The following is a 10,608-nucleotide window of genomic DNA, read 5'->3' as shown; positions in this document are numbered from 1 at the left end:
ATGTTGGGAGAGTTCTTCTTTTGTACTCCACTAAATTGCTTCAGATATCAGTAAATCTTTCAACTTACTTTGTCTAATTTTACTGATAAATTGTGAAAATTGCAGTCAAATTTCCCATCTTCAAAATTTACTCACAATGTCATCAGTTTTTAAGGCCACAAGTAGATTTTTTAAAAACTTGGTCAAGGATCATTTGGCCATTTGCCAATAGGCTTGCTTTTCTGAGGTTTCCTCTTTTTAAGTATTTCAGTTTCTGATGAGTGACAAAATTAACTGAAGATTTTTATTCTTCACTGGAAATATAAGGCTATATCATTCCTTCTTTAGTTTCTTACATAAATAATTGCTCTGTATAATAGTATCCATAAAGTAGTATATAAATAATAGTATATGTATACTAGGAGTCAAATTTTGTAAAGGTTGGTTCTGGAAGATATTTCACACGAGGTCTAAGGAACTTATTGAAAACTGAGAGATTGGTGTAAGGGAAAGTTGGTTTTGTGCCAGAGGAACATGAATTGGCAGAATTTTATTAATTGTCTATGAAGCCAGAAAACCTAATGACAGGCTGCTGTGCAGGTCCTGAGTATATATTCAAAAGCAGCAACTCACTCCTTCCTTGCTCTCTTTTAAAGATGCGGAAGTACTGTGAGGTGCCTGTGAGAGCTGAGTTGGAGTGAAAGGCAGCTACCATATTTTCTCTCTCTTGGCAGTGGCAGCAGCTGCTTTTACGAGTAGGTGATCAGTCAGAAATCTTGAGTTGGATATGTCCAGACAGTAATCTTGTGAATTTGTGAAATCATAGATACAACCCAAAATCCCATCAGAGGCTGTAGCAGAATGGTGATAATAGGGACCCCAAGAGAATTTGTGGCTCATGGCACTGGAAGGAGCTTCAGATGTATTAGGTACTGCTGTCTTCAGACTCTCAGAGTCAGCTCCAAATAGCCCTGCCTCCTGAAAGCTGCAAAGGAAAAGATGGATAAAAAGCTGGTTCACTACTTTGGTATTAATACTGAATTTGGCTTAGGAACAAATCCTCCATTCTCCTGGGTATTCAGACAACCAGAAGATTTCAAGTGGTAAACATTAAAAAAAGAAAACAACTAAATAATATTCATTTAATTTACTATTTACAAAAAAAGTATGAAAAATTTGATACTCCTCAACTAGTGAAGGCAGAAACTATTTTTAAAAATATAAATAGTCAATCTTCAGAGTAACTAGTAATTTTTAATGAATACAAATAGTAAAGGAAAAAATATCTAGGTATGTGTGCACATATGTATATGTGCATATATGTATATATCCATACACATGTGTATATTTGTGTATATGTATACATACATGCATACACTTATACAATGTGAGTAAGTATATATGAACATATATGCATACACATACATAAATACATGCATATACACTTGCTCACATACATACTTACACACAGACACACACACATGCTCCCAATTTATCTGACTTAGCAGATAAGTATTAAGAATTGAGTAACAGGGGGCAGCTAGGTGGTGCAGTGGATAGAGCACCGGCCCTGGAGTGAGGAGGACCTGAGTTCAAATCTGGCCTCGGACACTTAACACTTACTAGCTGTGTGACGCTGGGCAAGTCACTTAACCTCAATTGACTCACTTAAAAAAAAAAAAAGAATTGAGTAAGGCACAGAGAGGTTAAATTATTTGTCCTTGATCAAATAAATTTTAAGTTTACAATGCAGTATTGATTGGAACCTAAATTTTACAGAGTCATACTCTATCTGCTATACCCTCCTGCTCTTATAACTAATTCAAAAGAGAATTGATAAAAAATACTACAAAATGGATATAACATACTAACTAGAATAGGTTCTTTACTAAAGGAAGATAATTTCAAAAATTCCTGACAAATAAGTTTAACTAGAAGCATATAAAATGGATTAAATATTCATTTTCTTGGAAAATATACACAAAAATATAATTCTAAATAAAATTCACGAGCCACGTGTGAACATTCTTAAACATTTTATATATTGTTCTAGTTTTAGTACATCACATCTTGAGAAAGTCAGTTAGCATAGTTATTTGAACTGGCTGTCTGCACACTGGATAAGGCTTATTTCTCTTTTTTTTTCAGCTTTTTAGCACATATTAAAACAGGCCATAAAATGGCCTGTCCTTCCACAGACAATGCAAACATTTTTAAGTCAGCTCTGACAGATGACACAGGGCTCAGCAGTGCTTGGGGGAAGAATGGATTCCATACTTCTTTCTTTGTCTTGCACTTCATCTCTCAGATTTTCTGCCATTTTCCTAATTACTACAGTTGACACTTTTAGATGTTGACAACTAGGAATAATCCTCACTTTCTTGGGATTCAGATGCTTATACTATTTTTTCATCATTTTTCTCAACACATGATTCTTGAGAGATATTCATCTTATTTTTCTTACAATATGGAATGGCAGAGTCCTCTTCTTCCCCCTCTGTTATGCTTTCTAGCTTGCTGTTATCTGACATTTCACCTTTCTTTTCAGAAAGGCAATTATCTTACAGAGCCCAACATCTGTGATAAAGTATTAGAGGTAGAGGGTTCATTTTATCACAGGAAGTGCACTTCCAATAGTTGGCCAAGGATATTTCAGGGTCTTCATCAAATGAGTCAGTGTCACTCTCTTGCACCAGATATATCTTTACCTGGTATATTACATCCAATCAACTAAGTAGTCCAGTGCATGCAGTGTCCTGCCTGCAGTCAGGAAGAACTGAGTTCAAATCTGGCCTCAGACACTTACTAGCTTTGTGACCCTGGGCAAGTCACTTAACCTTTTTTGCCTCAGTTCCTCTTCTGTAAAATAAGCTGAAGAAAGAAATAGCAAACCACTCTATTATCTTTGCCAAGAAAACCCCAAGTGGGGTCAGGCACAGCTGAACAATATCACATCATCTTCATCTGTAAGTTTTTGTTATTCTTCATTGTGACTATTATCTTCTGAATCAACAGACTCCACTTAAAACTGAACACTGAATTGGTTTTAAAACGGAGTCATCTGAATTTTTACTTAGCATATTAGTTTCACTCTCCAGACTTGAAGAGATGTCTGTTGGTTCACTGCTATTGCTTTGCTCACTGCCTGTCACTATGACACATAGGGCACAGCTTTCCTCAAATGTAAGGGGAAGGTTATCTGATTTCTATAGTTTTCTGTGTCTTACACAAGGCAACTCTTTGGAATTGTCTTCTGTTTCATTATGTGTTCTTTTTTCTAGATGAGGCCATTGATCTAGAATACAAATTTGTTGTTGGTTGCTTGCTATTCTTGCAAAGACTCCATTTTTTACTCTTCCAATTTCAAGCTGACACCCGGTTTCATTCCTTTGGACTATCGGATGTATTTGGACTAACAGGTTCTTGTCAATTCAAGTTTCTAGAAATAATTTCATCCAATCTCATATGTTCTTTCACAGAGAAGCTTGGTACCCCAAACAGATCTCCAAGAAGGTCATCTGAAAAAGAAAAAAATTATGTTGTTGTTATTGTTGTTATATCATAGGCTTGTTTTGCCATAATAAACATGTTCTAATATGCTTCTTTGAAAATGCATCTTTCGGCCAAGATGGCGGAGAGGAAGCAGCAAGCTGCCTGAGCTCTCCTTCTGTTCCCTCAAAACGAACATTAAATCAAGCCTCTGGACGGATTCTGAAACTACAGAACCTGCAAAGAGACAGAGAGACACAGTCTTCCAACCAGAGATAATTTAGAAGACTGCAGGAAAAGGTCGGTCTGACTCGGGCAACAGGGAGGCCCAGCGCAGGGCAGCAACCCAGCGCCAAGGGGGTCGGGGCAAGTCAGCAGGAGCTGCGGGCCACAGCCGAACAACTGAGGTTCCCAGAACCTGGTTCAAAAATCTGGTGGCCAAGAAGGACAGTGGAAAAACTTACCTGCACCGGCCGAGAGGGCCACGAAAGGCGGGATCAGACGCCGGGGTCTGGCGCCTGGATAGCCAAGCACAATCAGACAGGAAGTGCAGGGCGGGGGATCTCCACACACCATAAAGGCCTCAGAGTAAAAGCCCGGTCACACAGCACCTATACACCTGCACAAGAAGCCCAAAACAGGGACCCTGGTGCCCCCAGAGCAGACCTCAACTTAAAGAATAAATAAATAGGCTGCAATAATGAGTAAGAAGCAAAAAAGAGCCCTCTCCATTGAGAGCTTCTGTATCAATAGGGAAGAAGCCAACACAAACTCAGATGAGGACAATAACCTCAAATTGTCTACATATGAGGCCTCTCAAGGGAAGGTGAATTGGTCGCAAGAACACAAAGCCTTCCTGGAAGAGCTCAAAAAGGATTTTAAAAATCAATTGCAAGAGGTAGAAGAAAAAATGGGGAGAGAAATGAAAGCAAAACAAAAAAACTATGAAGAAAGAATCAGCAGCTTGGAAAAGGAAGCTGAAGAAAACAAAGCCTTAAAAAATTCATTTGGCCAAATGGAAAAAAGCTGCATAATCTCACTGAAGAAAACAATACCTTAAAAAATTCACTTAGCCAAATGGAAAAAAAGGTGCATAATCTCACTGAAGAAAACAATGCCTTAAAAATTAAAGTGGGACAGTTGGAAGATAAGGAATCCATGAGACACCAAGAATCAGTCAAGCAGAATAAAAAAAATGAAAAAAATAGAAGAAAATGTGAAATACCTCATTGGAAAGACAACTGATCTGGAAAACAGATCGAGGAGAGACAATTTAAGAATCATTGGACTGCCTGAAAGCCATGACCAGAAAAAGAATCTAGATACCATATTCCAGGAAATTATTAAGGAGAACTGCCCTGATATCATAGAATCAGAGGATAAAATCATCATTGAAAGAATCCACCGATCACCTCCTGAAAGAGACCCCAAAAGGAAAACTCCAAGGAATATTGTAGCCAAATTCCAGAATTATCAGGTGAAGGAGAAAATACTCCAAGCAGCCAGAAAGAAGCAATTTAAATATCATGGAGCCACAGTCAGGATTGCTCAGGACCTGGCAGCTTCAACATTAAAGGACCGCAAGGCTTGGAATATGATATTCCGGAAGGCAAAGGAGATTGGATTGCAGCCGAGAATCTATTACCCAGCAAAAATGTGCATTTTCTTTCAGGGGAAAAGATGGACATTTAATGACATTGGGGACTTTCAATCTTTCCTGGTGAAAAGACCAGAACTGAATAGAAAATTTGATCTCAACATACAAGACTCAAGAGAAGTTTAAAAAGGTAAACAGAGGGGAAAAAAAAAGTTACCCTATTAGGTTAAACTGTTTATATCCCTACACAGGAAGATAATACTCATAACTCTTAAGAACTGTAAATGTATTTGGGCAGAGAGAAGGACTTTATATAGAGGGTATAAATATAAATTGTCTTTGATGTGATGATACAAAAGAATTAAGGGGATAAAAAGGGAGTCTATGGGGAGGAGAGGAAAGGGGAGCTGGAATGGGATGAATTATATCATATGAAGAGGTGGAAAAAACCTATTATAATAGAGGGAAAGAAAGGAGGGGGGAACATGGTTTCAACCCTATTCTCATTAGATTTGACTCAAAGAGGGAATAACATATACGTTCATTGGGATAAAGAAACTTAACTCATTCTTTAGGGAAACAAAAGGGGAAGGGAAAGGGGGGACTGATAGAAGGGAGGACAAAAGCAAGGGAGAAAAGGGTAAAGAAAAGAGAGGGGGTGATAAAAAGGGAGGGCAGATTGGGGGAGGCAGGGGTAAGAAGTAAAACGTCGGTGAGGAGGAATAGGGTGAAAGAAGGGGGGAAAAGTACAAAGGGGGTAAATAGAATGGAGGGGAATAGACAGTCAGTAATAATAACTGTAAATGTGAATGGGATGAACTCTGCTATAAAACAGAAGCGAATTGCAGAGTGGATTAAAAACCAGAACCCTACAATATGCTGTTTACAAGAAACACATTTGAAGCAGAGAGATACACACAGAGTAAAGGTAAAAGGCTGGAGCAGAATATATTATGCCTCAGCTAAAGTAAAAAAGGCAGGGGTAGCAATCCTTATCTCAGACAAAGTGCAGGCAAAAATAGATCTCATTAAAAGAGATAAGGAAGGAAATTACATCTTACTTAAAGGTACTATAGATAATGAAGTAATATCAATATTGAATATGTATGCGCCAAGTGGTATAGCATCCAAGTTCTTAGAGGAGAAGTTAAATGAGTTACAAGAGGAATTAGATAGTAATACTATACTAGTGGGGGATCTGAATCTCCCCCTCTCAGAATTAGATAAATCTAGCCAAAAAATAAATAAGAAAGAAGTGAAAGAGGTGAATAGATTACTAGAAAAGTTAGACATGATAGATGTCTGGAGAAAATTGAATGGGGATAGAAAGGAATATACCTTTTTCTCAGCAGTACATGGCACATTTTCAAAAATTGACCATGTATTAGGGCACAAAAACATCATAGTCAAATGTAGAAAGGCAGAAATAGTAAATGCATCCTTCTCAGATCATGATGCAATAAAAATTACATGTAAGAAAGAGCCAGGGAAAAGTAGAATGAAAATCAATTGGAAACTAAATAATTTCATTCTAAAGAATGAATGGGCCAAACAAGAAATCATAGAAACAATCAATAACTTTATCCAAGAGAATGACAATAATGAGACAACATACCAAAATCTATGGGATGCAGCCAAAGCAGTGCTTAGGGGAAAATTTATAGCTCTAAATGCTTACATGAATAAGAAAGAGAAAGAGGAGATTAATGAATTGGGCATGCAACTTAAAAAGCTAGAAAAAGAACAAATTAGAAATCCCCAATTAGACACTAAATTAGAGATCCTGAAAATTAAAGGAGAAATCAATAAGATTGAAAGCAAAAAAACTATAGAATTAATCAATAAAACTAAGAGCTGGTTTTATGAAAAAACCAATAAAATAGATAAAATATTGGTTAATTTGATTAAAAAAAAGAAAGAAGAAAACCAAATTACCAGTATCAAAAATGAAAAGGGTGATGTTACCACCAATGAAGTGGAAATTAAAGCAATAATTAGGAAATATTTTGCCCAACTGTATGCCAATAAATTTGACAATCTAAATGAAATGGATGAATATTTACAAAAATACAAACTGCCCAGGTTAACTGAAGAGGAAATAAAATCCTTAAATAAACCCATATTAGAAAAAGAAATTGAACAAGCTATTAATGAACTCCCTTAGAAAAAATCCCCAGGGCCAGATGGGTTTACAGGTGAATTTTACCAAACATTTAAAGAACAATTAATTCCAATATTATACAAATTATTTGGAAAAATAGGTGAAGAAGGAGTTCTACCAAATTCGTTTTATGACACAAATATGGTGGTGATACCAAAACCAGGTAAAGCAAAAACAGAGAAAGAAAATTATAGACCAATCTCCCTAATGAATATTGATGCTAAAATCTTAAATAAGATATTAGCAAGGAGATTACAGCAAGTGATCACAAGGATAATACACTATGACCAGGTGGGATTTATACCAGGAATGCAGGGCTGGTTCAACATTAGGAAAACTATTAACATAATCAACCACATCAATAAGAAAACCAACCAAAATCATATGATTATCTCAATAGATGCAGAGAAAGCTTTTGACAAAGTACAGCACCCATTCCTAATAAAAACACTAGAGAGTTTAGGAATAGGGGGAGCTTTCCTTAGAATAATAAACAGTATCTACCTAAAGCCATCAGCAAGTATTACATGCAATGGAGATAAATTAGAGGCCTTCCCAATAAGATCAGGGGTGAAACAGGGATGTCCATTATCACCCCTATTATTTAATATTGTTCTAGAAATGTTAGCTTTAGCAATCAGAGAAGAGAAAGGAATTAAAGGAATTAGAATAGGCAAGGAGGAAACAAAACTATCACTCTTTGCAGATGATATGATGGTATACTTAAGGAATCCTCGAGAATCAAGTCAAAAATTACTTGAAACAATTCACAACTTTAGCAAAGTAGCAGGATATAAAATAAATCCACATAAATCATCAGCATTTCTATACATGACCAACAAAGTCCAGCAGCAAGAGATAGAAAGAGAAATTCCATTTAAAGTAATGGTAGGTAATATAAAATACTTGGGAGTCTACTTGCCAAGACAAACCCAGGAACTCTATGAACACAACTACCAAACACTCTTCACACATATCAAATCAGATCTAAATAATTGGAAAGATATCAATTGCTCATGGATAGGCAGAGCTAATATAGTAAAAATGACAATACTGCCTAAATTAATTTACTTATTCAGTGCCATACCAATCAGGCTACCTAAAAATTATTTTATACAGCTAGAAAAAATAATAACAAAATTCATCTGGAAAAACAAAAAATCAAGAATATCCAGGGAAATAATGAAAAAAAATTCACAGGAAGGTGGGTTAGTGGTACCAAACCTGGAGCTTTACTATAAAGCAGCAGTCATCAAAACTATCTGGTACTGGCTAAAAAATAGAGTGGTAGATCAATGGAATAGGCTAGGCTCAGGAAATGCAGTAGTAAATGACACTAGTAATGTAGTGTTTGATAAACCCAAAGACTCCAGCTTCTGGGATAGGAACTCAGTATTTGACAAAAACTGCTGGGAAAACTGGAAGATAGTATGGCAGAAATTAGGCTTAGACCAACATCTTACACCTTATACTAAAATAAGGTCAAAATGGATACATGATTTAGACATAAGAGGTGATACCATAGGTAAATTAGGAGAGAAAGGAATAGTGTACCTATCAGATCTTTGGAAAGGAGAACAGTTTTTGACCAAACATGAGATAGAGTATATTATAAAATGCAAAGTGGATGATTTTGATTATATTAAATTAAAAAATTTTTGTACAAACAGAAGCAATGCATCCAAAATTGGAAGGGAGGCAGAAAGCTGGGAAACAATTTTTGAGGCCAGTGCTTCTGATAAAGGCCTCATCTCTAAAATATATAGGGAATTAAATCAAATTTATAAGAATCCAAGTCATTCCCCAATTGAGAAATGGTCAAAGGATATGAACAGGCAGTTTTCTGATGAAGAAACCAAAGCTATCTATTCCCATATGAAAAAATGCTCTAAATCTCTAATGATTAGAGAGATGCAAATTAAAACAACTCTGAGGTACCACCTGACACCTATCAGATTGGCTAAAACGACAAAAAGGGAAGATAATAAATGTTGGAGAGGCTGTGGGAAAATTGGAACACTAATGCATTGTTGGTGGAGTTGTGAGCTGATCCAACCATTCTGGAGAGCAATTTGGAATTATGCCCAAAGGGCGATAAAGCTGTGCATACCCTTTGACCCAGCAATCCCACTTTTAGGTCTTTTGCCCAAAGAAATCATGGGAGGGGGAAAGGGACCCACATGTACAAAAATATTTATAGCTGCTCTTTACGTGGTAGCAAGGAATTCGAAGTTGAGGGCGTGCCCATCAATTGGGGAATGGCTGGACAAGTTGTGGTATATGAATACAATGGAGTACTATTGTGCTGTAAGAAATGATGAGCAGGAAGAGTTCAGAGAAACCTGGAGGGTCTTACGTGAGCTGATGATGAGTGAGATGAGCAGAACCAGAAGAACATTGTACACAGTATCATCAACATTGAGTGTTGACCTACTGTGATGGACTATATTCTTCTCACCAATGCAATGGTACAGAAGAGTTCCAGGGAACTCATGATAGAAGAGGATCTCCAAATCCAAGAAAAAAAAAAGAAAGAAAGAACTGTGGAGTATAGATGCTGATTGAACCATATTATTTCTTTTGTTTTGGGTGCTGTTGTTTTTTTTTTTTTCTATTTTGAGGTTTTGCATCACTGCTCTGATTCTTTCTCTTGTAACAGGATTAATGCAGAAATAGGATTAATGTTATTATGTGTATATGTATGTTTGTGTATATATCTATATGTATATGTATATGTATAGAGACATATAGATATAACCTATATCAGATTACCTGCTGTCTAGGGGAGGGGGGAGGGAGGGGAGGGAAGGAGAAAAATCTGAAATTGTAAAGCATGTATAAACAAAAGTTGAGAACTATCTTTACATGTAATGGAAAAAATAAAATATCTCATAAAAAATAAACAAAAAAACAAACAAACAAAAAAAAAAGAAAATGCATCTTTCTATGCACAAGCACCTTCTTGAACTGCTGATCCCCTTGAATCTGGCCTCACCTCTGGCTCCAGAGGAGAGGGGAATTTCTGGCCAGGCTCCTGAGGGCCCTAGAGAGCTGGTTTCTGGTTCCATATCCATCTTTGTGGAACCCTGGAAGGCTTTTGGCAAGGTAAGTGGATGGGATGTGAGTGGCTCAAAAGTTTCTGAAGGCTCCAAGGAAGCCACCCCCCCCCCCGCGGGGGGGTGGGGCATGTTCAAGTTGCAACCATTTACAACTAGAATCCTCTGTGTATGTGTCTGTCATCTACCTATTTATTTATCTATTCATGATCTTTTGTGAAATCAGTTTTTAAGGGGAGGTAGCTATGTCTGTGATAATATGCAAGATATTATCTCCTCTTGAGAACTGTCAGGAAAACTGATATTTCTCTGAAGCTTTAAAGTAT

General features: G+C 36.8%; 1 pseudogene; it reads right to left on the bottom strand.

The window, feature by feature from the left end:
- Positions 1 to 2,042: 2,042 nt before the first annotated feature.
- On the bottom strand, positions 2,043 to 10,300 carry LOC122728721 (annotated as a pseudogene).
- Between the last annotated feature and the right edge of the window lie 308 nt (positions 10,301 to 10,608).

The sequence above is a fragment of the Dromiciops gliroides genome, chromosome 5 (assembly GCF_019393635.1).
Source record: "Dromiciops gliroides isolate mDroGli1 chromosome 5, mDroGli1.pri, whole genome shotgun sequence".
NCBI classification, from domain to species: Eukaryota; Metazoa; Chordata; class Mammalia; order Microbiotheria; family Microbiotheriidae; genus Dromiciops; species Dromiciops gliroides.
Note: the sequence above shows the minus strand (reverse complement) of the source record. Positions and strands in the feature narration are given on the sequence as shown.